Genomic DNA, 25,357 nt, shown 5'->3' on the forward strand with positions numbered 1-25,357 from the left:
GCCAAGAGCTTCCTATACCACTATCCCTATTTTCTGCCTTCAAACTTTATAAGCCTTATCTCCTGCTGTCTATCATGTGCTCAGCTCTGCTCTGCAATCTCTGCTGTTCCAGTTCTCCCAAACCTTTGCAGCTGTCAGCACTACTGTCTCCTTCGGCCAGTAGCATCCTTAGAAAGCATTCAGAGAAGAGCCATCAGGCAATAAGGATTGAAAAAACACAGAAGAAACCAGTATCATACTGAAATATCACAGAGTAACTAAGAGATTACTTGATTGCAGTTCACAAGTACTTTCACAGGAAGAAAATGTGATGCTCTGGCTCTCCAGATGAGAGCATAACAGGACCAAGAACCTAGCAACTGAGAAACTAAAAAGCAACATAATCGCAAGGGATGCTGAATTTTAAACACTTAACCAAGAATTTCAGGCTGTTCTCTTCCTTCAGAAATATCTAAATCGAAATTGGATGCTTGTCGAGAATAGTTGACTGGTTTGAACATAAATCACCTCAGGAAAAGTTCTTCTGTGCCTTCAGGGAAGACAGATAAAATGACTGAAAGCACCTTTCTGGAGTTACTATCCATCACTGTGGGAGGAGGGACTAGATGGGGAAGTATTCCAGCAATCAAAAGTAAAACGTAAACTAAAGGGTGAAATGCTAAAAACCTGGTTCACATGCGTCCTCTCACAAGTCCGTATTCTTCATTTGAATAAAGACCAAGTGACTGTAGAAGAGACTGCTTCCCTGAAGTATATCATCTGCAAATCTGCCCATGATTTTTCAATGAAAAATTAAATTTAGGTTTGTCAGCCTTGATACACTTTGTCTTTATGAAAATAGGAATGAAATATAACATTGGGAGTAATCTTATCCAGTCATCTTAACTAATTTAGCATTTTGCATGCCTTAGCTTATGAACTTTAGAGAGAGATTCTTGGCAAAGAAGGATGGCATGGTAACTTCAGCCTTCTTAAAATTAACTCACACCAGCTATTCTCAGTAGTACCATCATTATCTGCGAAACTGTGGTCAAATGAAGAATCAATAAACAAATATGAAGAAGAAATTTAGGGGGAAAAACGAAGTGCTATTAGCATTCCAGGAGTATAATAAACTCATAATTCTCCAAGGCAAAGCAGTGAAGCCTGGATTTGCAAAGCAACCACAGACAAGGAGGTGTGCAAAGCTCATTCCAAATATAAGTTGGTTTAATATTTCAAAGACCCATTAGAGGGAACACATAGCATTAGCAATACCATGGTTTGTATTCCTGATGTACAGCCCTAGACAAATACAGAAGGTATCTAGTAAATTACTCTCTCAGGAACAATTTCTGTTGGTTAAAGAATGAAAATGTTACGTTTTAAATATGTTAATAACTTGCTTTTGTTTTAATTCAATCTATATAGATGCATGTCTGGCATGCATATAAAAATTCAAAATAAAGGAATGATCCCTATTTCATCTTCAGAATGCTGGGACCAATTGTGCACATGCAATCAGGGTACTTTTCTTCCTCAAACCGTAGTCACGCTAACTTGAACTGAACTGCTTGTGTGAGTAAAGGATTTGCACGATCAAGTTACCTACCGGCAATGTTTAGCAAGGAGATAAATGCAGAGTCTTGTAAGGCACAGGTCTAGGGCTCTGATATAGGAAAGCAATGAGATGAAACATTTCTTTCATAGGATTTAACTACATATTTCAAACTAAGTATGTGAATAAGGGGTTTCAGGGGTTGTAACCTTGCCTCTGCCACTAATGCACTCTATGACCTTGAGCAAGTCATGTAAGACCAGACTCTTCACAGACCTCAAAGTCTAATTCATACTGATTTCAGCTGCTGGCAGTCCTACTTGGCACCTGTCTGCATTGTTATGTTTCATGACATCTTTAACGGATGACCACAAAATTCTTCAGCCATAGTCCTTTCATGCCTCAGTTTCTCTCCCTAATGATTATTACTTCTGACTGCAGAGCATGGTTGTCAAAATGGAAATAAGGGTAAATTGTACCATTATATCACTTGATTATCCTCACAAAGCAGGAACTATGAAATTCTTCATAATTTGTATTATGTGCTACTTGACATCATCCTTCGTCAGTATTGGAACAGTGCATAGTTACAGTGCATAGTCCTGTTTTGCTCATGTTGAATAAAGTATGTATCTTTGTCCTACCACAAGCCACTAATGACACTATTTCCCGTGTTGTCTTTTATTTTAAGTAGGTGGTTACTAGCTGCAATCACAACTTAAAAGCTAAACTCTCTTGGACTGGAGGAGCACCCTGGACACAGGCAGAAACTGAGTCTCAGCTTTGTATTTTTAATGAAAATGTCCTTCATACATGGAGCAGACCGCAAAAAGGTCAGAGGGTGAAATATTAAGTGATTTATAAATACAGACTGATTGTCCTGTCCCAACCATGTGTTTGAAAATCTCCTTCTGGCAGACAATCATCTTCAATCAGGAATAGAGAGCAGGGAAAGGAACATGAGGCAGGGCAGGGGGATCTGTAATCACTCTAACAAACTTTTGAGACCTAGCCAATTTTTCCCTCCCTGCTTTATATATACAGACTCCAATAAGCATCTCTTTCTACTTTCTTGAATTTACTATATTATCTGGTCAAACTGAGTTATCCACAGTGAACTTCCTACCCTTTCGTTTCTTGTCTTCTTATTTCCCCGCCCCCTAATCTTTGATCTATTGTAAGTCAGATTTGTAGGAGATAAGTAAGTAACCTTTAGCTGAAACAGCAGGCTAAACAACTTCCACGTGGCTAGCAACACAGCAAAGCAATTAAACGTGCCCAACAGGCCATCCATAGTCAGCATCCTCTTCCTTAAGAGGCTGGCCCCAAAGTGTTTCCAGATTTATTTTCTAATACTACCTCTGAGTTGTGCAGATGGCCCCAGCACCCACCCAAAACCTCTTTGAAGTTACTATGAATCTACACAGCCAGGTAAGCTCATTGGCCCTGATTCTGACGCAAGAATGAGGATGTGGCCACAGTCTCGTGGGAGTTTGTTTCCTGTCCCTTGAGAAGGCAGGGACGATCTTCTCCCTTCTCACGTAACTAGTCATAACTGTCATAGCCATATTTTGGAAACAGCAATTTGATCTCTGAGTCAGGACACTTTCATACCACATAAGAAATTGTCATTCTGTTATCCTTTCAAATAAAGTTAAAGCTATTTTTTTCATTTTTACTCTACATCGGTAACCTGCACAAGGTTTGCACTTGAAATGAAAAATACTACTTTTAAAATGACAAACACTGAACACGGGACATTCATTACCACCAAAAAAAGCACTCTCTGTCTATGGAGGATCATAATTCATTCACTGATACACGCACCCACATTTTCTCCAAGGAGTTTCACAAATTCGCATGCACTCCCAGCACTAGATTTTGCATTTCAATCTAGGCATTAGCTATAAAAGATGTGTAAAATCTTATGTAGTCAGACAGAAGCTGTTCCCTATTGGCTACATAATAAGCACCTTAGGTGGCTCCAGGGTATAAAATTATTCCAAAAGGGGTGTGGAAAAAATTACACTGCATAAATTGATTCCAGATCCACCTGTTCCAGGTGTCAGCAAATATATTTTGTTAAAGCCATCTGCTTGTCTTAAAAGCTAATAGTTTCTGAAGACTATGGCACAAGCAATCTGTGAAATATACAAACTTCAGAAGCCACAAACCCTTAAATGGCAAATGGCTTATAGATCATCTAGTAGGACTTAGTCTTGCTGTTCTGCAGGACTGCAGACAGCATCTTTGCCCCATATCTGAGCTTATCCAACATCAGGGTAGGTCCTCCATAGCATGGAGGGTTCAGGGATACCAGAGGATCCATTTGGCATCACCAGATCCTGACATACTGTTCCCAATTACAGAGGCTGCTTCACAGGTTTGAAGTTATGATTAAGCTTTTGAGCACAGCACAATATTTGGCAGAGATAAAACTGATGACTATGGTTCTTCTCTGCAGGTTGCTGCGTCCCAGCTGGTCACATGTTGCTGCACAATGGATAAAGTCAAACCTTTGAAACTGGAACCCTGCAATTTATTTGGCTTCCAGCAACAGCTAATAGGGAGTACGTTATATATTGAGACTAGCAAGCCCATAAGCATTTAGCCTGCTCAACAAAGCAGATGACCCACAGAGGTCAGACACTGCTACAGTTTGTGTTTATCAGGGCCTGATCATGTAGGGTGCTGTTTCCCAGGGATGCATTAACAAGAATGAAGAACATGTAGCACCTTGTAAGATCAAGCTCCTTCACAGCAGCTTCTGGGAAGAAAATATCCTGTGCTTTCTCCACAAATGACCCCTTACTGAAAAACAATGAAATTACACAGATGATTTATAAACTCCTGAGGTGTTCACAATTGATTTGGGGATTAAGACTAGTAATCAGCATGTTTACTTATGATCTCATTTAAACCTCACTAAAAAGTAAATAAAGACACACCAGTCCTTAACCAGCACAGTGCTTTGGTATATGCTTAATTATAAGCACATGAATAGCCCTGTCACCAATTCAGAGACATACTCTGTAACTTGGTAACATCCTTCACATGCAAATTACCTCCCAGACTCACTACATTCGGAAACAAAACAAACTCGTTTGGTTTATAGATATATATTTAATAGCAGTAATACTTCTAGAGTATCATTACTCATACACTCATCATCAGAAAATCACTTTGAGTGATTTTGTGTGGACCTTAAAAATTTGTGCTTTGTATGAGAGCTGAAGCAGAGGTAACTTCGGGAGTCACAGTGCTGTAGTCAAGGAGACCTTGCACACTGAAAGTCACGGTTATGCTGTTGGAGCTCTGCTGCACTTTGCTCGCATGGTTTGAGCCTGGGGTGAAGAATAACCGCTGTCAGGCATTATTTTTTTTTTTTGGACAACAACGAGAATGGAGGTGAAATAAATACTGAGGCTAACTATGCTTGAAGAATAATGTCCAGCAAGCAAGGCACTGTCCACATAAGTTGCAGGCTCAAATACCTGTCAAAGCGTTCTATTTCATATTCAGACAACTCCTACTGAAACTAACAAAAATCACCACCATGGACAGAGATAGGATGAGTCCTGGGACTACTGAGCACAACGGAGGAGTCAGCAGCCCACAGCGTAAAATGTAGAGAAACGATCCCTACAATTAGACTAGCTGACATGCTCCCTTCAGTGAGGTTTTTTTTCCTCCTGAAAAGGGAAAAAAGACAACAGAACAATAACAAAGAACTGTTGACTTGATCCTCAGAGTCAACAACACTCATATTGGGACACAGCCCGTTTCAAGGCACAGCAGGGATAGTGCTGTAATACTCCACAGTTTGTCTCCTGGACTAAATCACAAGGACTCAAACTAAAATAGCAGCAGTTCACCTTCACAGTATTCAGTCTTTAAAAGGTAAGTCCATCACCACAGACTCTGCAATCTCAGCATGACTTGATACTACATATCTGCTGCACAACAAACACCAATGAATTTCACCCCTAGAGAACCATTCTGAATTGCTTCCACCACTATCTGCAGATGATTGAATTTCTCTTTTTCAGTTTTACACCAGAAATGATCTGGTTGGGCATGATTTGAAGCAAGGCAAATCCAGTTGCAGACTTCACACCGGAATGCACCTAAACTCTGGATCTTGGCATTGCCCCAGCAGTGGAACATATTCACATCACTATGACAGACTCATTCCTCATCACTTCCCCTCTCTCTTGGGGCTGGTCTGCACTTGTCGCTGTAGCTCTTGCCATGAAGGCAGTGAGCATCACTTAGGAGACTTGACAAAGCTGGAGTCCATTGCATGGCTTTCCAATGACAGACCCTTGGTAAAATTATCCATGGCTCTCAGTAAAAATTAACTAAGAAATGCTGATCTAATGATTCCAGGCATATAGATAAATAAAAGGTGAAAAGGCTTTTAAAGGCATTCTAAACACAATATTTTAGAAGATGAATCAATATACTTCTCTAAGCTGGAAATAAATGGGTTCTCAAAGAAAGTTAAATTTAGAGAAGAAAATGTTTGGAGTTTTCTTACTATGGAAAACAGTGATGACAGCTCCTTGGAGGGCATTTATATGCACAGCAATCCAAAGCTAGGGCTTCATCATGCTCTTTCTAAAATCAGTGGAGTCAGAACAGGTTAAGGTTACTGCTGCCAGCCTACTTAATGTGAACAAAAGTAGCTTTGCAATCATACAGAATTGTCCTTAATTTCCAAGCCTTCACTGGACAAACCCATATGGAAGTGATGCAATCACAAAGCAAAACAATGACTGCTTTGATCCTGCATCTTTTACGCAGGCGATTAACCTTCCTGATGTCTTTACAAGGAATCACCTGAATAAAGGCTCCCGGATAACACCCTAAATTCCCAGATCCCAGTAGATACAGCACAGATCAGTACTCAAGGCAGAAAGGCAGTCGCGCAGCAGATTGCTTTGTGGTATTGTTTGATACTGCCCCCTTTTGCCAAACTGCAAGTCAACAGCCTAGACTTCACACAAACTTTTCATGTCATGTATTTGTTTTCAGGAAAACATATTCATGCAGATGGTCTTATTTAACCCTAGCATGACTGCTCACATGATTATTAATCCTAACTAAAATAAAAAACTATTGTTCAAACCATGTTTAATATCACAGAGTGAGACTGCTCTCTAGGAACATTTCCTCTAACAAGGATCCATCATGTTTCAGCCCAAGTCAAGCAGGACTTTTACAACTGGCTACAAGGTAAGAAACAAAGACTATAAGCCTGGGTGCATGTTCCCCCAAGTCAGGTGTCTGCCTGGAGAATAAAGGGCAATCATACTGGACAACCAAACCCATTTTGTTTCGGCACTTATTTCATCTTACTGCAAAAGAGCTAAAATCCCATGGCACCACTTGTATCAAGTTTCTATCTGGCTACATGCACTCCTACTGAACCCAATTCTATGCCATCTTTTTGAGTGTACATGAACTGATCAGGGCCACCTTGTTAGAAGTCATTCCCCACACAGACCCTCATCCCCTACATCTCTCTGTTCAAACCTTTTGTCTTCTGGGGTTGTGCTTTTTCACTAGCTGGAGTTTGCACAACTCTCTCCTCCCTTGGTTGCCCCAGCTCTTTGCAAGAGGGGAGGGAGGTCACAGAGGGCAGCCACTGCCAATTCCATCAGCCTAATGGGCTGGGGGGATGAACAAAGCAAATATCTATATTCTGAATGGTGGGATCTCTCTCCCCTCCATGACTTCAGGATTAACATGTCCCTGACAGGGGAGGACAAAAACTTAACCGCTCTGAGGAAAGAAAGCTTGATACAGAGAAAAAAAAGAGAAATTGCCTCCACTTCCCTGAAAATGCAAGAAGCATAACATAAAATGCCACGATTCCCTACTATAGCCTGCCTAGTGCAGAGTCTGCTTATCATCCAGTCCAATCTGAACAGAAAAGTTTTAGTCTAAAAGGGAGAAAAAATGAAAAAAAGATGTGGATGATTCAAATGGCTGTTTAAAAATGAAATCTCTATTACAAAAACTGATTAAATATCAGCAGGATTTTTCCTTTTCCCACTGCCACCTTCTCCGCAGTTTATGACCAGGTTTCTCCCTTGGGTGCTTACAAATCACACATATAATCAAGAGAGCACTTTTCTATGAGTAGCTTGTTCCAGCTACTTTCACTCCTCCTCCTTGCCTTCACTCACCCAGGATCTCTACTGATCTCAAACAGCAGTAAGAATCAAAGCCCATTATAACTTTTAGTTTAGTTGGTTTCTATTTTGTTTGCAGCGCAGTCGGCTTGGGGTCTCAGCCTACCACTGAACTCATCCAGAGGCAATGAGAGCTAACCTCTTGCAGCTCAGACTATAATTTAGGAATAGAAATATTTGCTGTAATGAGAGGGAACACTTGCACAACAAAAAAAGAAACTTTACTATGATCTGAAACCAATATATCCATACATAAATAGTTCAAGGGGAAAAAAAGGAAAAAAGGAAAAACTTAAAACCCAACCAAAAATAAGAACAACAAAAGAAAAAAAGCAGGACCTGGCATCTATCATGTGTGGAGACCTTTTTTGAGGACAGGAAATTATCTGAGAGTCTAACCTGAGCCAACAGAGGACAGTGAACCCTTAGGACATAGATACTCCTCTATGCTTACACTCCACCTAAACGCCCATGAACAGACAGGTTCAGTACCGACTTGGCAAGCACACCTTTTGTTTGTTTCCTCTGAGGCATAACAGTAAGCATGTTCCTGGGGAGCAGATGGTAGTACTGGAAAACACAGATCTCCAACTTTTGGTGTGGGTGTTGGAGCTGGATTGACAAAGGTTGTTCCTGGGAATCCCCCCCCCCCTCCCCCCATAAGTTTCTAACAATACACGGAGCTAAAGAACCGCACAAGGCTCTCTGCTTCCCTCTCCCTCTCCCCTTCGCTTTTGATCTCCATCAGGACGTGAGCTGAAATTTAATGGGCCACCCCTACCACAAAGACAAATTACCATCTAAAAAAAAACACATTAATATCCCTCAGTCTGTGCTATCCGGCTTCCCACCACTGCACCCCCTTCTTTCTCGCCACAGCCCCGTTCAGAGGGTTTAGGAAGGGCTGCGAAGATTGGGGGGAGAGAAAGGAAAGAAACCACCTCCGCTGCCACCTCCTAGCTAACGTCCTCTCCAGCGCTGCCGGACTGCAAAAACAGCGACAAAAAAGCCCCTCTCGCTCCACAGCCCGCGGGGAGCAGGCCGGCGGCGCACGAAGCGCCGTGCACAAACAGGCGCCCACGCCCCGCAGGGTGCCCCCGGCCCCTCCATCACCCCGCGCCGCTGCGCCGGGAGCGGCCGAGCCGCGCAGCAGCCCGGGGCTGCCCACCTCCCCGGGATCCCAAGCCCAGCGCCGCCCGCTCGCCCCGGCCCCCCGCGAAGTTGGGAAGTTTGCGCGCCCCCCGCCCCGCGGCCGAGCCCGCCGCCCGCCTCCCAGCCCGCCGCCGCGCTGCGCTTACGGGGTGGCCGCCGGGCTCCCGGTGCGAGGCTCACCGGCACATCGTGCTCCGGCTGCCGCAGGAGCGGGGGCAGCCGCGGCGCGGCTCGGCGGGGCTCGGCGCGGCTCGGCGGGGCTGGGCTGGGCTCGGCGTAGGGCGAGCAGGGGAGCGGAGCGGCGGCTCTCCCCAGCCCGGCGCTTAGGGAGCGCCGCCTCGGGCCATGCGAGCGGCTGCGGGCAGCGTCCCCGCGGCGCGGCCGGAGTTGGGACCGAAGTCCTCCCCTGCGCTCCGCTGTCTCTTCCAGGCGGCTCCTATCAGCACGGCTTCAACTCTTTCCATCGGAGACCGGGGGGAGGAGGAGGAGGAGGAGGCGGAGGAGGAGGAGGTAGGGAAGGAGGAGGGAGCTAGGGGCTGGCAGCCCCAACTCGCACTGATGTCAACTAATATATTCAAAGTTCAACAGGGCATTTCTTCGCAGGCGGATCGCCCTCGCCGCCCTCCCCGCTGCTCGCAGCCGGCCGCCCCGGGCCGGCGGGGCGTCCCGTGGAGCGCGGCGGCGCTCGGCGGACGGACCCCTGCGGAGGGGGCCGGCAGGGCTGACCAGAGGGGTCGGGGACAGGGGGATGGCACACTTTTCGGGCGGGTAGGTTCAAGCGCCGCCGGCGTGGGGAGGGCTGAACGTGGAGGAGACGCACCAGCCGAGAGCGAGGATAAGAGCCAGCGGCGGAGCGATGTTTGTTGTTAAATCCAGCCCCTTCCTTCCCTGCTGGAAGGGGCAGGGCCGGCTGCGTTGCTGTGGCCGTGGCTGGGATGGGAGCGGGACTCGGGGAAGCCGCCGGGCTGGGGCTTGGAGGCGCGCCGCGGGCCCTCCGGTCGGGCTTCGGGCTGCAGGGCTGCCGTGCAGAGCCCACGGCAGCGGCTGCCTGGAGACGCCGCCCGGCAGACTCCCTGGGCGGAGGGCGGTCCCCTGGCCCGCGGCTGCTCCCTTCACCAGGGCCCGGGGCTGTGGCCGCGTCTCCCCGTCGCGATGTCCCCCTGCTCGCCGCGGGCGAACGGGGTCGAAATGAACCTGGGGAGGGAATCGGCGAAGTTTTCTCACGCCGAAGCGGAGACGGCGGCGGAAAATCGGCGGCGAAGCGCGTACGCGGCGCGGAGCGCAAGGGAGAAGCTGCGCTGCTGTGCGCTGCCCGGCGGCAGCGCCGCCCCCCCGCGCGCCCGCGGTCCGCCGAGCCCCGGGGCCGGTCGGCAGCGCCCGCAGCTCCGCGCCGCCCGCCGCCGGCCGGGGCCGCCGCGGGGAGTCGCTGGGGGGTGCTGGGGGGCGGCTGCATCAAACGTGTTATTGCAAGTGGCCGATGTGCCGCGGTGTCCCCGCGGTGAGGCACAGTGCCTGTGCGCCGTTAGCGGCAACCGCATAAAGCTATAGGATGAACTCTGGTGATGGACAAGAAGCCTGGCATAAAGAATAAAGGATAAATATACATCTGGGCTGGTTTCGTGACATATAAAAATCGCAAGAGCCTCAGTTGTCAGCTGAATCCCCAGATAGAATGGCCGTTGTATATGTATGTGTACGTATATAAGACTAGGATTTTTTTTCTTCTGTACACTGATCCAGTCATTCATGTTGACAGTACATTACAGCTATATTAAAAACAGTGTAATTGTATGATGGCTCAGCAATGCTGTGACAGTCAGTTGTAGTGGCAATGGATGTTCTCCCAGTTGACATGTCAGAGGAGTAACAGCACAGATCCACTGAGATGATCATTATACAATACGTAATTATTTGCCTGTTCTTAATTTCTTAGTTCTTCCTTAATCAAGTAACTATATCACTACATCTGCTCATGCAGTAACACATTTTTGGATACAGCTTCTACAAAACAGTCAATACATTATTTATATGTATAGCATTTTCAATCTGCTTTTCATTTTAAAACTTGCACTGGACAGTGTAAGACAGGTAATGAGTACAAAATAATTGCAATGTGCCTATGTATTCTGCTCAAAACTCAAACTCTGGAATAAGCCTTGAGCCAGGCATAGTCTGGAAGGTGCTGAGCAAACTGCCCCATGTGCAGTGGCATCACATCTGCCCCTCTTTTTTCATCCTCACCTTTGCCAAGACCAAAAAAAACCCAAAACCTCTAGCTGATTTTTTGTGGCAAGCATCTTCTTAGATACTGTCTTAATTTACACATGAATTGTAAATAACTGTCAAGCACCTCCATTTCCCTAATATGCAGGCTGATATTTTTCAATTTAGTAAATTAAATGTTAAATAATGCTGTACAGCAGCCTGTGTTTTCAGAGCAGAACACAGCACAGGTCTGTATTACTGAGCTGGGACACTATTGGCCTTCTTTTTCAGTTTGACTGTAAAGCAGGTGGTTTGGTGGTCTAAACCTCAGGGATAAAACACCTCATCAAATGCCACAACTAAACATGTAATTTCCAGAAGACTGAGCTCAACTTTCTTCTTCCTAAGACTTGCAGATGAGACACTGAGCATTGAACAGTAAGTAGCATGAAACCATATCTAGGTTTTTTTTCCCAATGTCTGTCAACATTTAAAGATATAATGGATAGCACTTTTCTGTTAAAGGTTGAGTGTTTGCCCTAGAATCTTCTCACAATTTCCTGCTGCTATTTTGCTGTTTCCCCACCAAAACTGGCAGTACTTCTGTTGGTCATGTATGTGCATGCACTGCTCAGACACCCACGAATAAAGGTGTATATAAATTAAAGCCCTGTAATGTTTCCTCGGACACTTGGGGCCTGATACCTTAATGCCGTTACACACCATGTTGTCCGCAAAATCACTAGCCAGACAGGGAAACTACTCAGATCCCTTCAGTAAAGGGCTTGTGATGCAAAGTAGATTATTTTTAAAGTTCAGATTATTTGAAAAAGAGAAAATGCCATGGGAAAAGTCAGGGTATGGCATGTGAAGTGATCTATATCAAACAATTTGTTTTCAGTCTCCAAATCCTAAGCCTCGCTAGCGGGAAGATGTACCGGGTTCCTGTTCTGGGCTTGGCAGAGACCGGGCTCTTGGCAAGACTCATCGCAGTTGCTCGCAGAGGTGCTGAACTGCACCTCTGTCTGTCCAGAGACACCTCTACTGGAGAAACGCCCTTTACTCTGCTTTTCTCCTGGCTTGGTCCCCCAGTCCCACCTGAGGAAAAGCCGCGGTGATCCCCGCGGATCGTTTCTAGACAGCGCAAAATGCAGCTTCACCCCGTAGAAGGGTGTTGGGTGCAGCCGCGTCCCCCGCGCTGCGCCCTCCCAGCCGCTCCGGCCGGCTTCCGCCACTAGGTGCTGCTAGTGCTTCCCGATGGGCCCTGGCGCCGCGCCGCGCCGGGCCGGGCTCGCCGGCACGGAGCCTCCCTGCCTGCAGGGTCACCCGGGGCCAGGGGGGCACCCGGTTACCCGGGGGTAACCCACCCATGAGGGCGCCTGCACACGGTGTGGGTTTGTGTAGCACACGTGTGAGCAGGCTGCGTGGCCAGCCGGCGGCTCGGGCGGCAGCAGGTCTGGCACTGGCTTTCCTGGGATCTGGCTGGAGGTGGGAAGCCTGTAGGGAGCAGGGGCAAAACCCACTGCTCCCACCGCCTGGCCAAGTGGGAATGCCGCTGCTGCAGGGGAGAGGCCACCTTTTCTGCCTTCAAACACGGCGGTACAGAGCACCGAGAGGGACGGAGGAGAGTTAAACAGAGAGACAAGCTGCAGGGAGGAGGAACAAAACTCGGAGGGGTGGGAGGACTTTCGGCTATGGGGCGGAAGGCGGCAGGGTAACAGGTACTGCTAGGCGCTGGTGGGGACAAGGACCTGCCACTGTAGAACAGAGCTCTATGGGATAAGAAGAGATGAAACCTAGGCTTTTTGTGAGCCAGGTCATCAAAAGACAGTACCCCGAATCACAGCTAGCATCTCATTTTACAGCCTATCTGGGGTGAGCTGTGTTAGCCTGCATTTGCACACAGCAAATCAATCTGTTTATGACTGAACTAGCTGTGCAGACCCGCTTGAGCTCCAGCTGTTCTGGGCATTCTGATAAGCTTTACTGGGAGATCTTTAGGGGGAGATCCAGAGGAAAATCTTGACTCCTAGGTGACAACATTTGATCTCTGAACCACGATTCACCCACATTTGATCTCTGGACCATGATTCCACAGTAGCAGCAGTCTCATTAGAAAAGTAATTTTGCTGTGGATGTCTAGACCATTTCACATAGACTGGAGGAAGGGGAAAGTGCATATGTCAGTGGTAAAAAATTTAAATTATGCTTAAATTTAGAGCTGGGCAATCTTCAGCCAATCACTACACTAGCCTACTACAATTTTTTATTTCCCTGTAGCACTGCAAGGGGACAGACAGGGTTGCCATGAGGAAATTAGTTAAAATATAGAGAGCAGAATGTCTTTATGCTGATGCAAGTGACTGACCCAAGTGGAGCTCAAACTACCTTTCTAGATAGTACAATGTTTTCTTAACAGGGGAAAAAGTGCATTTCTAAATACTGTATCAGCAAATACTGAAAAGCAATGGCATGCAGCCATAGTGATAGTAAGCATTATCCTGAATGCTGAGATCTAGATCTGAATCCAAATGGCAATTAGCCATAAAATATTTAGGTACATGGCTTTTTTCTTGAATTTTAAATAGGTTGCTAAATAGTCACAGTTGTGGTTTCTGGGCTCAGTCTGGTGGCAACAGTAACATTTTAATTTATACTAAACAGAGGCAAAGTTAAATCCATGACACGAACTAAGAATCGGATGACCTGAAAGCAAAAGAATACAAATGAGCTCCCTGGAGAGAAGAGGCTGTGATGAAACAAATAGAATAACACAGGGGGATGACTTGACACTATCACCAAGAGCGACTGTATTTCACTTCTTTGGAAAGAAATGAAATGAGCTTAAATTGGGACAACTGCTTTATTTTCAGAGAATTACATCTGAAGCCTCTGCTGCCTACAGACAAGTGATACACAATTGTTTCTCCCCCTGAAGCCAGGTAGTGTTAATTGCCAATTTTCATACGTCACTTGACATGACAAAGTCAGCAAATGTCATCATACTTAATAGAGGTAGGCCTGAGTATTCTCACCAAGTCTCACAGAAGTAGAAAGTTCCCAGTTTTCAGACAAGGACTCATGAAACATAAAAGTTGGGTTAATATGATATAGCGGGAAGGAGGGAATATTAAGCTGAGACACTTGTCATGGCCCAGTAAGCAGCCACACTGAGGTAAGATATACAGCACCTAGCAGTCACATAGTTGTTGGCAAATAAAACGAACAGTGAAAAATTAGTTTTTAACAACACCATTAGGAGATTTGATACTACATCAGAAATTGCTTTGCCCCCTCCTCTAACTCAAGCTCTGAGCCTGGAGGCTCTGTTTATTGGAAATTACTTCTGCCTTGAGACTGGAAGTGTAAAACCTGACACTGAACACCTTTATGGTGCTCCTAGATACATACTATCTGAGGGACTAAAAACTTGCTTGGTAAATACAAGTGGGATTTTTTGTTCCCTAGGGAGTATAGGTACCTTTCTAATTACACTTAAGCTTTAATTTAAAGACATGTTGTTTGGCACATCAGACGTCTCACAATGCTCTGTACAAGAACCAGATTTGAATAGAAAGTGAATGTAGGACTGTTGACAGCTTATCTACTGACTTCATACCCAACCTTAGGCAATTCAGCTGAAAGATGAGCTCAAAACTGCAAGTTCCAATTACAACTCTTGCAGTATCTTGCCATATTCTAATTTTCCTTTAAACAGCTACATTAAAAAGCTTTACAGGGACACACTTGCACAACAAACTGTTACATACAGTGAGCTGTGCTCTACTGAAAAGTCTGGGTCTAAATATGAGCAAGTTTTGAAAGTATTAGCATCCCTTCCTCCACCCACTTATGTGATAACCAATGTCTTGATAATGCAACTTGCAGTGTCAGGGGTGGAAAATTCAATTATCAGTGTAGTGGGAATGTGAACATGCTGGTAAAACTGAGTATCTGTTCAGCAGATTGTAATTCTCCTGTAGTATTTGGAATTCATGACCTGGAAAGCCATTCTGAGGACTTAAGGAGTTCATAGCACTCGTTAATATAGTGCCCTTCTATACTTGCATGTTTTTAAAGAACTTAACTAAAAAACATACTGTACCTACTCAGTGTGTGATATTCAGAGGCTTATAATTCAAATCAAAACCAAATGACTTTGAAATCTTACCCACTTTGGCTGCGGGTTTTTTTAAACTAAAAGGTCAGGATGAAAAAAATATTTTTTAAAATGAAATTTGTTTAGTCTTCTCAATTAAAATATGGACTGCTTTTAAAAGCCTATTTTCATCTTTAGGCAGAGGCTAATAAGTTTAAATTTCAACCCTTCATTTTGCAGATTTTCAGACATGTATTGAAAATAAGGGCTTAGAAAACAAACTGCATTGTAGCTTCACCTATGATGGTTGCGACCAAGTCACAAAGTCTTTCCGCTCTTAAGAAAGAGGCCCACTGGAACTGATGCAGACAGATCCATGATCTTTGGGAAAACATGGTTTCAAATTCCTAGGCAGGGTAGGTACTATTTCACAGGTTGAGACATTTCTCAACAACAAACCTGAAATGTAACCCTAAACCCAACAGCTCTGCCTGCTACTTTAGGGGAATGTATCTGCACACTGTAGATGCACACGTTCCCTCTTGAACTGCAATGTACCCCTTTGTGACTTGGCAGTGCAACGGAAGGCCCCATATTAGGGGAACCTCCTTGTGAAGTATAAAGAGATGGAGATCTCCCACAGAGAGCCCTCTTTGCCCTCTTTAATGCCTGATTGGTTGAAGCAAGGTGGCTTCTTCTCTCTCACGCAAAGAGAAGGGTGGTGGAAGCAGTTTTGTGATGGAAAAGAATCTTGGACTAGGCTGAGCAGTCCTAAGAAGAGCCAGTAATATGTGGAATACGATTATTCATTGTTACTTTATCCTTGGTAAACCTAAACACCAAGAAAAAGTTGGGTTAAATGTTTGTGTGTGGCCTGCTTTTGTTAAATTAAAAAGTTGAAAGAGACAGCCGCCATTTTTCTTGCAGTACCTCCGCAAAGAGATTGTGGGATACCACAAACATTGCATTAACAGAAAACTAAGAACACTGTCGCATCAGACTGTACACAGCACTGCTTCCTAACAGAGAGTGTCTGCTTTCCTTCGCCAGCACAACCAGGGCAGTCAATGAAAAAAAAAAAATAAAATGATTGCAGCAGAGTGGGCTAGTGCACTAAGAGAGATTTCTGCTTTGTATTTTCAGCAATTAAAAACCCTATAACTTCTTCTCCAAAACATTGCATTCTTCCTTCAGCTTGCCATCACAACATGTAGTGATGGCATCTCAAATATAAGGCACAATAGCAAAGCAAGCAATAGCTTCACAGTGACTTCTAAAGGCACGCAGTACAGCAGCAGAGATCAGGGTGGTTGGAGTGAGCAGTGTCAGTGAGCAATGCACTTATAATTATTCTACTCAGAGAATTCCAACCACCTCCTATATATGTATATAAATATATATTACTGATTATCTCTTTTCTATTTCTTTTCCATGCAAAGTTGTCCATTGGAAATACTTTTACTACATAAAACCATATTTAGATATGTATAATCAAAATACCATTACTATATATATTTCTAATTAGCATAACATGTACTGCAAAGTATATTGTATATTCAGTCTAGTCTAGTGGCCAAAAATATTCCATGCATTCTGGTCAACAATTATCAAGAATTCTATTCCTGCCAGATAAACTGAAAATTATCACTTGCTGACTAAGTCAATATGTTACCCTGCTGGTATGCCATATGGCCCTGGATGCTGAGACACAACACAACCTCATCAAGTGACACCCAAACTGGAGGAATGGTTGATACACTGGAGAGCAGGGTTTCAATTCAGGACCTCAACAAACTGGAGAAGCAAGCTAGGAGGAACCTCATTAAGTTCAACAAAGGCAAATGCAGAGTCATGCATTGGGATCAAAAGTACCCGATGCACCAGGTCAGGCTGAGAGCTGATCGAACAGCTGCAGCTGGAGTTTGGGGCCGGCAGAACAACAGCTTTTGACAAACTTGAGAGACTCTAGAGAAGGGCTGCTACAACAGTTAGGAGAGCAGAGCACCTGATGTACAATGGGAGACTGAGGCAACTGGTTTGTTTAGCCTGGAGACAAGGCCAAGAGGGGGTATAATTGCAGTTTTCCACTGCCTTAACCCATTGGAGAAGACAGATGCAAACTTTTGTCAGAGACACACAGCAAATGAACAAAAGGCAGAAGTCACAAGCTGCAACAAGGGAAATACTGATTAGAAATATGGGAAAAAATCGTGTCGGTAGCACTAGTGCATCACCAGAACAGGGGCACAAAGCAACTGTTCAGTTTCCACTCTTAAAGATCTTCAAAACCTGGCAAGGCTGGAGCAACCTGATCTGATTTTGAAGCTAGCCCTGCTTTGAGCAGAAGGTGGGACTACAGACCTCCAGATGGCCCTTCCAAACTAAACTTTTCTATGAATCTACCACATAAATCCCAGTTCTATAAGATATGAAGTATCCCTTCCATTAACCATAAAGATTCTTGAAGCTTTGTCAGGGGTCAAGAGCACTGGCTTATTAGAGCAGTGACCTATCTAAATCTCAGCTATGATTTCATTCGGTATGTAATCAGGTTAAGTGTGATCGATTATTTGATTGCCTATATATTATATTCAGATTGTCATAACAGGCTGAGATATATGAGGCTTGATTCTCCTCTCCCTTTCTTCAAAAATGTGAGATTCAGTGGTGGTAGGGAAGGAAAAAAGACAGAAAAACTGGAACTGTTTTTCTTTGAACAATGAGTGGAACTGCTAAGTTTCATGTAAATACTATCACTGATCTATGATACAATCATTTCTACATTCAGCAGGCCAAACCTCACTAATATTCTTTCCTCGTTAAAACACATAGCGTTGCTCATACAAGTAAAGGTTTGCAGGCATGCAAAATAATTTGTAGTAAGATGGTTAAAGTTCTAAATCATGTATTAAATTACTTCTATTGTACAAGTTTAACTTCATTTTCCAAGCTAGTCACATGCAACAGAGATGCAGTAATGCAGGTATTCCAACTGCAGGAGTGATTAGCAGCCGGTGCCTTCTAAAACTAGATTTGTAAGTCAGATCATTGGAAAGATCAGTGGTTTGTGTCCTGGATGTCATGAGACCACAGAGGTGGAATATTGGCAGAAGATTAGGTTTATTTTTGTATATGTGTTTGAAATATTTAAACAGACCAGGATAGAAATCAACTTGTAGAGTTATAAACCCTGATCCACCAAAGCAAAAAAGTCATAAGCCAGCCTGTCTCAGGTATTCAAGCAACATAAATATCGATTTATCCTTGAATAGTGGCCAAAGTCCCATTAAAGTTCAAGGAATGACAGTGATATTTCAGCACTTGTTTAAAAGTAGGCATGTGAATGCCCCATCCCTGGAAGTGTTCAAGGCCGGGCTAGATGGGGCTTTGAGAAACCTGGTCTAGTAGAAGGTGTCCCTGCCCATGGCAGGGGGGTTGGAACTAGATGATCTTTAAGGTCCCATCCAACACAAACCATTCTAGGATTTTATATCTCTGTGTGCTTAAATGCACTGGTGACCTGGCGTATTTTGACTTGTACACCCCTGTGTAACAAATAGGGAACTACCATCAGGCTTGTTAATATTGCAGGCATTTCTGCCTCTCCTTGTTTCTGCATAGAAGCTTACTGCTGGCAGTTTTGATTTTGCCACAAAAGAAAATGAGCATTCCAATATGAATTGTCTGCCTGGGTCTGATTAAATCAGAGAAGTTAGCCACCAATTTCTGTAGGGTCAGATTGGGCTATAAATATTTATTCTCATGAATAAATTTATTTGGGCCTTTAAGAGGCTTGGGTTGAAATGTAACAACCTCTGAACAATCTGATTGGGACCCATATACAAAGCAGCCAGACTGAGATACTGGTCAGTACCTTTCCCTCCTTCAGGAGCTTTATCCTTTCCTCTTTGTAGGTTTACCTGTTAATGCTCATATCATGGTTATAGGCTCTGACTCAAGAGCTCTCATTAATCACTGCCTAAGAACACTGCATCAGGTAAGCAAACATATCAGATGCTGAGCTGAAGCAGCAGGCAGTACTCACTTCAAACTGTCATTTGCTCCTGACATAACATGGGAAAAGATTATGCAGCCTAAGTACCAATAATTTTTCACTGCAGGATTCAAAACAAGCTTTGGGGATTGGTGCCACATTGCTACAAATGGTGGCACTGAGGGTTCATGAAGTTCAGTGATCGGCACTGAAACATACATCCTCTACCTCACTGCATGTCTTGCATTATACCCACTTGGAGGTACTCAAAGGTGATCAGTTGATGAGCCTGAATAACAGTGAGCCTGGATTCAGCTCCCAAAGTTTGGGAGAGTTTGAAAGCTAGGTCTGAATAATCACATCCTTTGATACAGCAGCTGTGAAGAGCAGCTGAAGGTCTTCATTTTACAAAAGTTCAGGTTCACTTTAATCCGGATATTCATCTGTAATCCAGCCTTAACACTTCCTCTGAATAGCAGGAGTAACTCAGGCAAGATCTTTGCATAGGCATTCAAGCATTCAGCAGTTCAGTTTCCAGGCAGTCAGTTTTACTGATTCAGCAAACGCAGCAGTTCTCAAACTATAATCTACTATAACCACTGCTATCACAGTGGTAAAGCATCTGTCAGTCTCAGAGATGTGGTGTCATGTGGCTGCTCAGTGCTCAGGTCAAGATTCATTTAAGATTTCCAAATGCTTTTTCTTTTTCTTTCTTTTTTTTTCTTTTCTTTTCTTTTTCTTCTTTGTTTTTCTGGATCAGTTAGACTCATAAGCATACTTCTTTGATGTCTTTCTGTGTCAGGTATCTCAGATGAAAATCCAGCTATAAGAAAACTTTCAGCCAATGCTGAAAACAAGAGGGTAACAAACAAGTCAGAGAAGAGAACGAACATGCAGAGTGACCTGGAAAGAAAACAAAATGTCTGCACACGACAGAAAGACTCCACAATAACAGGTGTAAAGTCCCAACACTTCTGCCAAGAGAATGCTGAACGACAGGGTGCAGCAGAGCAGATGCATGCCTCCTGTTGAAGGAAGCTCAGTTTCACACTGTTTCCTATAGCCACTATAATTTTGCTCAACTATTTTTGTGGTAGCTCCAGTGCATGTTGGAAAAATAGTGAGAAAAGGACTGGGACACTGGAAGAAAAACCAGAATCCATGAAAGATCTGAGGCACAGATTGTGGCAAGAGAGTGTTTGAAAATCACCACGTTCAAGCCTTATTGGTTATACTTGCCATGTGGTTCCAGCAAGAGATAGTATTCTTCACACAAAATGTTCAAACTGTTCAATAGTGGATCATGCAGCAGCTGCTGGTTTGCAGCCCAGAAATGACTGCACTTCAGCTGTAGGCAAAAGGACCCCAATAACTCCTGAAGTGCTTGGGCATTTGCTAGGTAGAAAGGAGGTAAAAGTATATAAAGAAATATGTTTCTAATTTATTACCTCTTACACAGATGTGCACTTTATGGGAAAGGCATGATACAAGTAACACAACCTTCTCTTTAAAGCTCACCCAGGAATTCTCTAAGGTCACAAACTGTAGTCTGTATACTTTGAAAAACCACTTTTTGCTGCTCAAACTAGGAATGGCAGCTGGTATGAATGGCAGCTTTCTTTCCATGTTTGCATACTGTAACTTTAGCCTGCATGTTGTCTAAACTCATATGTGAGTTGCCACGTGATTCCATGCCCTGCTTATTGTTTGCTGTGCTGATACACTGGCACATCCAGAGGTGATTTTTCACATGTCATCAGAAATGTTATAACACCAGATTGGTTTTGTAAGTACAAGCAACTACCTAAGTGATGGAGGATTCCTGTCTCCTATGCATGCAAGAATAAAAGGGGAGGGCAGGGGAGAGAGAGAACAAAGGGCTATGTACCAGATAAAAGAGTAGGAAACCTGAATTAATTTGTGAAAGCAATAACATTTTTGTCAGTTATTCCTTTTCCCTGAAGGATGAAACCTCACTGATTGAAAGATGCTCAGGTCAGATATACTTTCATTTGTCAGCAGCTAAGTTGGTGTAGCTCTTGTAAAATCTAAAATCACATGCCCTTCACACACACTGTTGTTTTTCATGGCTGCACTCAGCCTAGAGTATAGGAATTGTCATATGTTACTAATTTGGCAATCTGTTCAGATCAGTATACTCTCTAATAGTAGCTTAAGAGGGCAGTGCCGTAATCTGATACATATACTTCTTTCCTGCTTTAAATCTCAATATAATCTCTTGAAAGACTCGGTTCTTCCCTGGAGCCCATGCTCTAAAATCTCTCTGAAATCTGACATAAATTATGCCAAATCTGGGCAATTTCGCTATAACGTAATTGACCAAACCCTCTTCAATCTCTTTAAGGTCTTGGCCTCAGTGGCTTCCTGTGACAATATGTTCCACGGCTGAAGTACACACTCAGTAGAAATGTTTATTTTTATCAGGTGCTTCCTTTTATGAAATTCTCTGATATTTAATTTCATTTATCGTCCAGTTACTGCAGTAGCATACAGCTTGCTGCCAAGGCCCTAAGTGCACTGAATGCCCTGATCAGCCACCGGGGCCTCCCCCTACCTGCCCATGGCTCTAAATCCTGCTCCAGCCCAGCCCCGGGGCTCTCAGTTCCTGCCCCAGGGATGCTGCAGGAGTGCCAGTCTCCAGCTCCCCACAGCTTTACCCGTGGGTCACACTGAGCTGGGTCCCTGTCCCCAGGGAGACACCCAATGCCTGGGGCTCGAGCTGCCCCACTGCCCGCCATTGCCCTGCTCCCTGGCAGGGAGGCCATGCCCTGCCACCCGCCCGAGCCCCTGCTGCCCCAGACACCAGGGAGCCACCAGCTCTTATTGCTTATGGCTCCTTGGCACCCGTCCTTGTGAAGCAGCACTACAAAGTTTGCTTTTTTTCCCCCTCCCCGAATCTTTCTTTATGAAACCTACATAGAAACCTTCTACAAACAGCTGCCCCTTCCACCAGCTGGCAGTCCCCTCAGTGCTGACTGTTGCCCTAAGCAGGACATTTCCAATAGCTACTCTGCCAAGCAGGGATGATCCACTCAGGACCTCTGGGCTCCAGAGGCTGTGTTCAGTGCTGTCCACTTTGGACCTTCCACCAGCACCCTGACATCTTTGTGTCCCTTCACAACTGATGAAACTGCCTCTGGGTCAGGTGAGTGGTGACAGGGGCCCAGTGCCCTCCCAGAGCGCTCCTGTCACAGTCAGGAAGGAAAGACTCAGGTTTCCCAAAAAACCCCTAGGAAACCCTTTCACAGGTTCTCTAAATCAATTATAAATGTAAATGTGGAGCTCTGAACACTGTGATCTCCCCATCATCCCAAAGATGACTGAATCGTGTGCCTCCAGGCCTTACCTCCTCCTGGGTGACAGCCAACAAAGAGCTCCTAACATGGCGGAGGGGCCTAGCTCCACCGGTGCTTGTCCTCCCTTCACCACCACCCAGCGCCATGAGGGCGTCAGGCCAAGTCCTGAGGCCAGGGCAGGCTGAGGGGAGCTCACGCAGCTCTGAGTTCTCAGTGGAGCAGACATTCTCTCAGGAGCAGCCTGCCTGGCTGGTTCCCGCCTCAGGGCAGACACCTCGCAGCCTCCCCCTGTCCAGCAGCTCCTCAGCAAGGCCACCAGCTCTGCCAGCTCAGGCAGCTGGAGGGTACCCTCGTGCGGGTCACCTCCAGTGAATTTTGCTCGCCCTGTTTGTCGGTCGGCACAGATAACAGTATCGCTACATTCTTCTCTTCAAAATTTAGCCACATTTTGGCTGAAATGGCCAGAGCTGTCACTGAGGTAAACGTGAGTGAGGCTGGGCTCCGCATGGCCCATCTTTCAAGCAGAAAAGGTACACAGCTTTTGCTCTCCAAGGCCTAGGCTTCATCTCAAATGGTGGCACAGCATGTCTTCACCGAAGCTTTTCACAGTGCTGAAAGGTAAAAATAGATTTATTTTACTCAGGGAACAGACCCACAGAGAGGAGATGATTTTCACAAGAAGCAAACCCAACTCTTCTCAGTCGTGCACTAAACCCATAGCTACAAGCTCATCCTTTCTCTTTGGTGGTAGCTATCTAACTAAATGTGTTTTCTCTAGTCTAATCCAGTACATTGTGCTCTGTGCCGAGGTTGTCAGCTCATTGTAACTGCTCCGGAATCAGGTTTTGTTCTGTTTTTAAATAACAGTGAAACAAATTCATCTGTGAGCTATGGTTTAATAGCTGGCATGGATTTGGGCCAATGTACTTGAATACATTAATGAAATTGCACTTTATCCTTGGTGTCTTATCTTCAAGAATATTTTAAATTTACAATTCTTTCTTTTATCTGTGTTGTGTTTCAATTGCTTGTAAATACACATAATACATCCTGATTTTGTTTGCATGTTGATTGTCTTTCTCAGGAAAATAGATAAATAATTGATTGGTGAATAAGAGATGGACTGGCGTTGGAATTATGCCAGATCTAACTCTGGGTCTTCTCTATTTCTTTGTCATCTGTGAGAGAAAGATAAATGAAACAAAGAAAGAACACTGAAAGCATGTGATAAATTCCTCCCTGTAGTGAAGAGTGTACAGGAAAACTTCCTTTCCAAGAGCACCTTTGGTTTGTTTGATACAGTATTGTTGTCAGGTGCATTAAGGCTGTTTTGAAAGGCTAATGATAAAACAATGTTGCTTGTATGATAATTAAATCTACCTGTCTACAACTGCCAGTCAGGGCCAAGTTTGAAAAGCTCCGCAGTAGCAGCACAAATTCCTGCCACCTCAACCAAAAGAGGAACTCCTTTACCTAGAAATGAGTAACAGGCTATTACAGTCTCTGCAGCCAGCCATAAAAGGGAAACATTCAGTACACTGCAATTATGCCATGCATCATAACCTCTATGGTTATGTGCAGAGTAAATGTAGATTGATCATTACTAAGTTCCAGTTTTTCTGAAGAATCAGCCTAAGCACCTCACATAATAGAAAATAAACTCATTAGAAGACGATGACATCTGAAAATTGCAAGTCTAGGTTTCTTTTTTTTCCTTAACTAGGTCTCTCTTCTGTTATTTCCTCTATTGTCTCATTGAGGATTCTTGGCTAGAGCTGCTTGGAAAATGGGCAGTTAAGAAGACTTTTTGTAGATAGCTGAAATGGCAGTAAAAAAGAAAAATATTTTGATTCCTAACATAGCTGCGCTGCCTCCTGGGAGCTGTAGTCCAGGTGCTGCAAAATGGTATTCTTCATTGTAGGTTTGGTTCCCTGTCATAAATAAGTAGAACAACATGCCCTCCTCTTTTGCTTGATTTGTACAGGGAAATGGTGCAACGCAGCAGTCACATGACCACAACACACCAAGGGGGATAATACATTCTAAAAAGAAGAGCCTTAGACAATCAGAATTAAGTATATGAATAGCTTCAATGTTACAAAATTGTAACAGCTAGGGTTGTGATCACTGCTTCAGCTGCAATTTTCTGAAGAAGACAAGTACCATTGACCAGAAATATTTTTAATTAAAGTAGTTCTTTCAAAAGCTCAGCTCTCCACCAAAAACAGTAGAACTGCATTTTGTTTTCAGATTTGCTGTTGAAAAATTGAGCAGACACTGCTTCTGCCTGCTTCTTTCTCAGCTCCTTGCGGATCAGATTAAATGACAAGGGCTGCTCCCTCTAATTCTCATACTTGAATTGCAGTGCTGAGATGCATTTAGGATCATGATCGTGTCTTCTGGCAGAGAATGCTTCCCCAAAAGCTTAATGGAAAAGGTGTTCTTAGAGAGAAAGGAAACAATTTTTTTCTCAGAAATTCTAGAGGAGAAAACAATCTTCTCTACATTCTAGCACAGTAGGTTAAGTATCAATTAGCAAGCATACAGGAAAAGACAGGCCTGACTGCTTTCCTGACATACAAATCTGTGCTTAAATAAGCACTCTGAAGGGAGTGAGGTTTTTGTGGGAGGCTGATGCTCCTGGAGAATTCATAGGAACCTAGTATATTGTGTTGGCTGCCCAGGAAAGTGGCAAAATACTGAAAATGAAGGAATGATAATGAATTAAATCTCCTGGAAACAGCAATGTGATAGGAGAAAGAAAGGTAATCCAGTAGTTAGAATGCTAGCCTGTAGTTTTATGGACTTCAGTATCCTATTATGTCACAGACTTCCTGCATCAGCCTCTTAAAC

The 25,357-nt window shown here is 44.3% G+C and overlaps 1 protein-coding gene across 5 annotated transcripts in view; it reads right to left on the reverse strand.

Moving 5' to 3' along the window:
• SEMA5B (semaphorin 5B) overlaps positions 1-9,371 on the reverse strand; it is a 281,793-nt gene extending 272,422 nt beyond the window's left edge. For 2 of the 5 annotated variants that reach the window (XM_055812543.1, XM_055812544.1), the window contains exon 1: positions 9,036-9,368. The gene's annotated coding sequence lies outside the window, so the exon portion shown is untranslated. Of the gene's footprint in view, positions 1-9,035 lie in introns of all 5 variants that reach the window. The other 3 variants (XM_055812546.1, XM_055812547.1, XM_055812548.1) reach the window with 3 other exon arrangements.
• Positions 9,372-25,357: the final 15,986 nt, after the last annotated feature.

The sequence above is a fragment of the Falco peregrinus genome, chromosome 8 (assembly GCF_023634155.1).
Source record: "Falco peregrinus isolate bFalPer1 chromosome 8, bFalPer1.pri, whole genome shotgun sequence".
In the NCBI taxonomy this organism is placed as follows: Eukaryota; Metazoa; Chordata; class Aves; order Falconiformes; family Falconidae; genus Falco; species Falco peregrinus.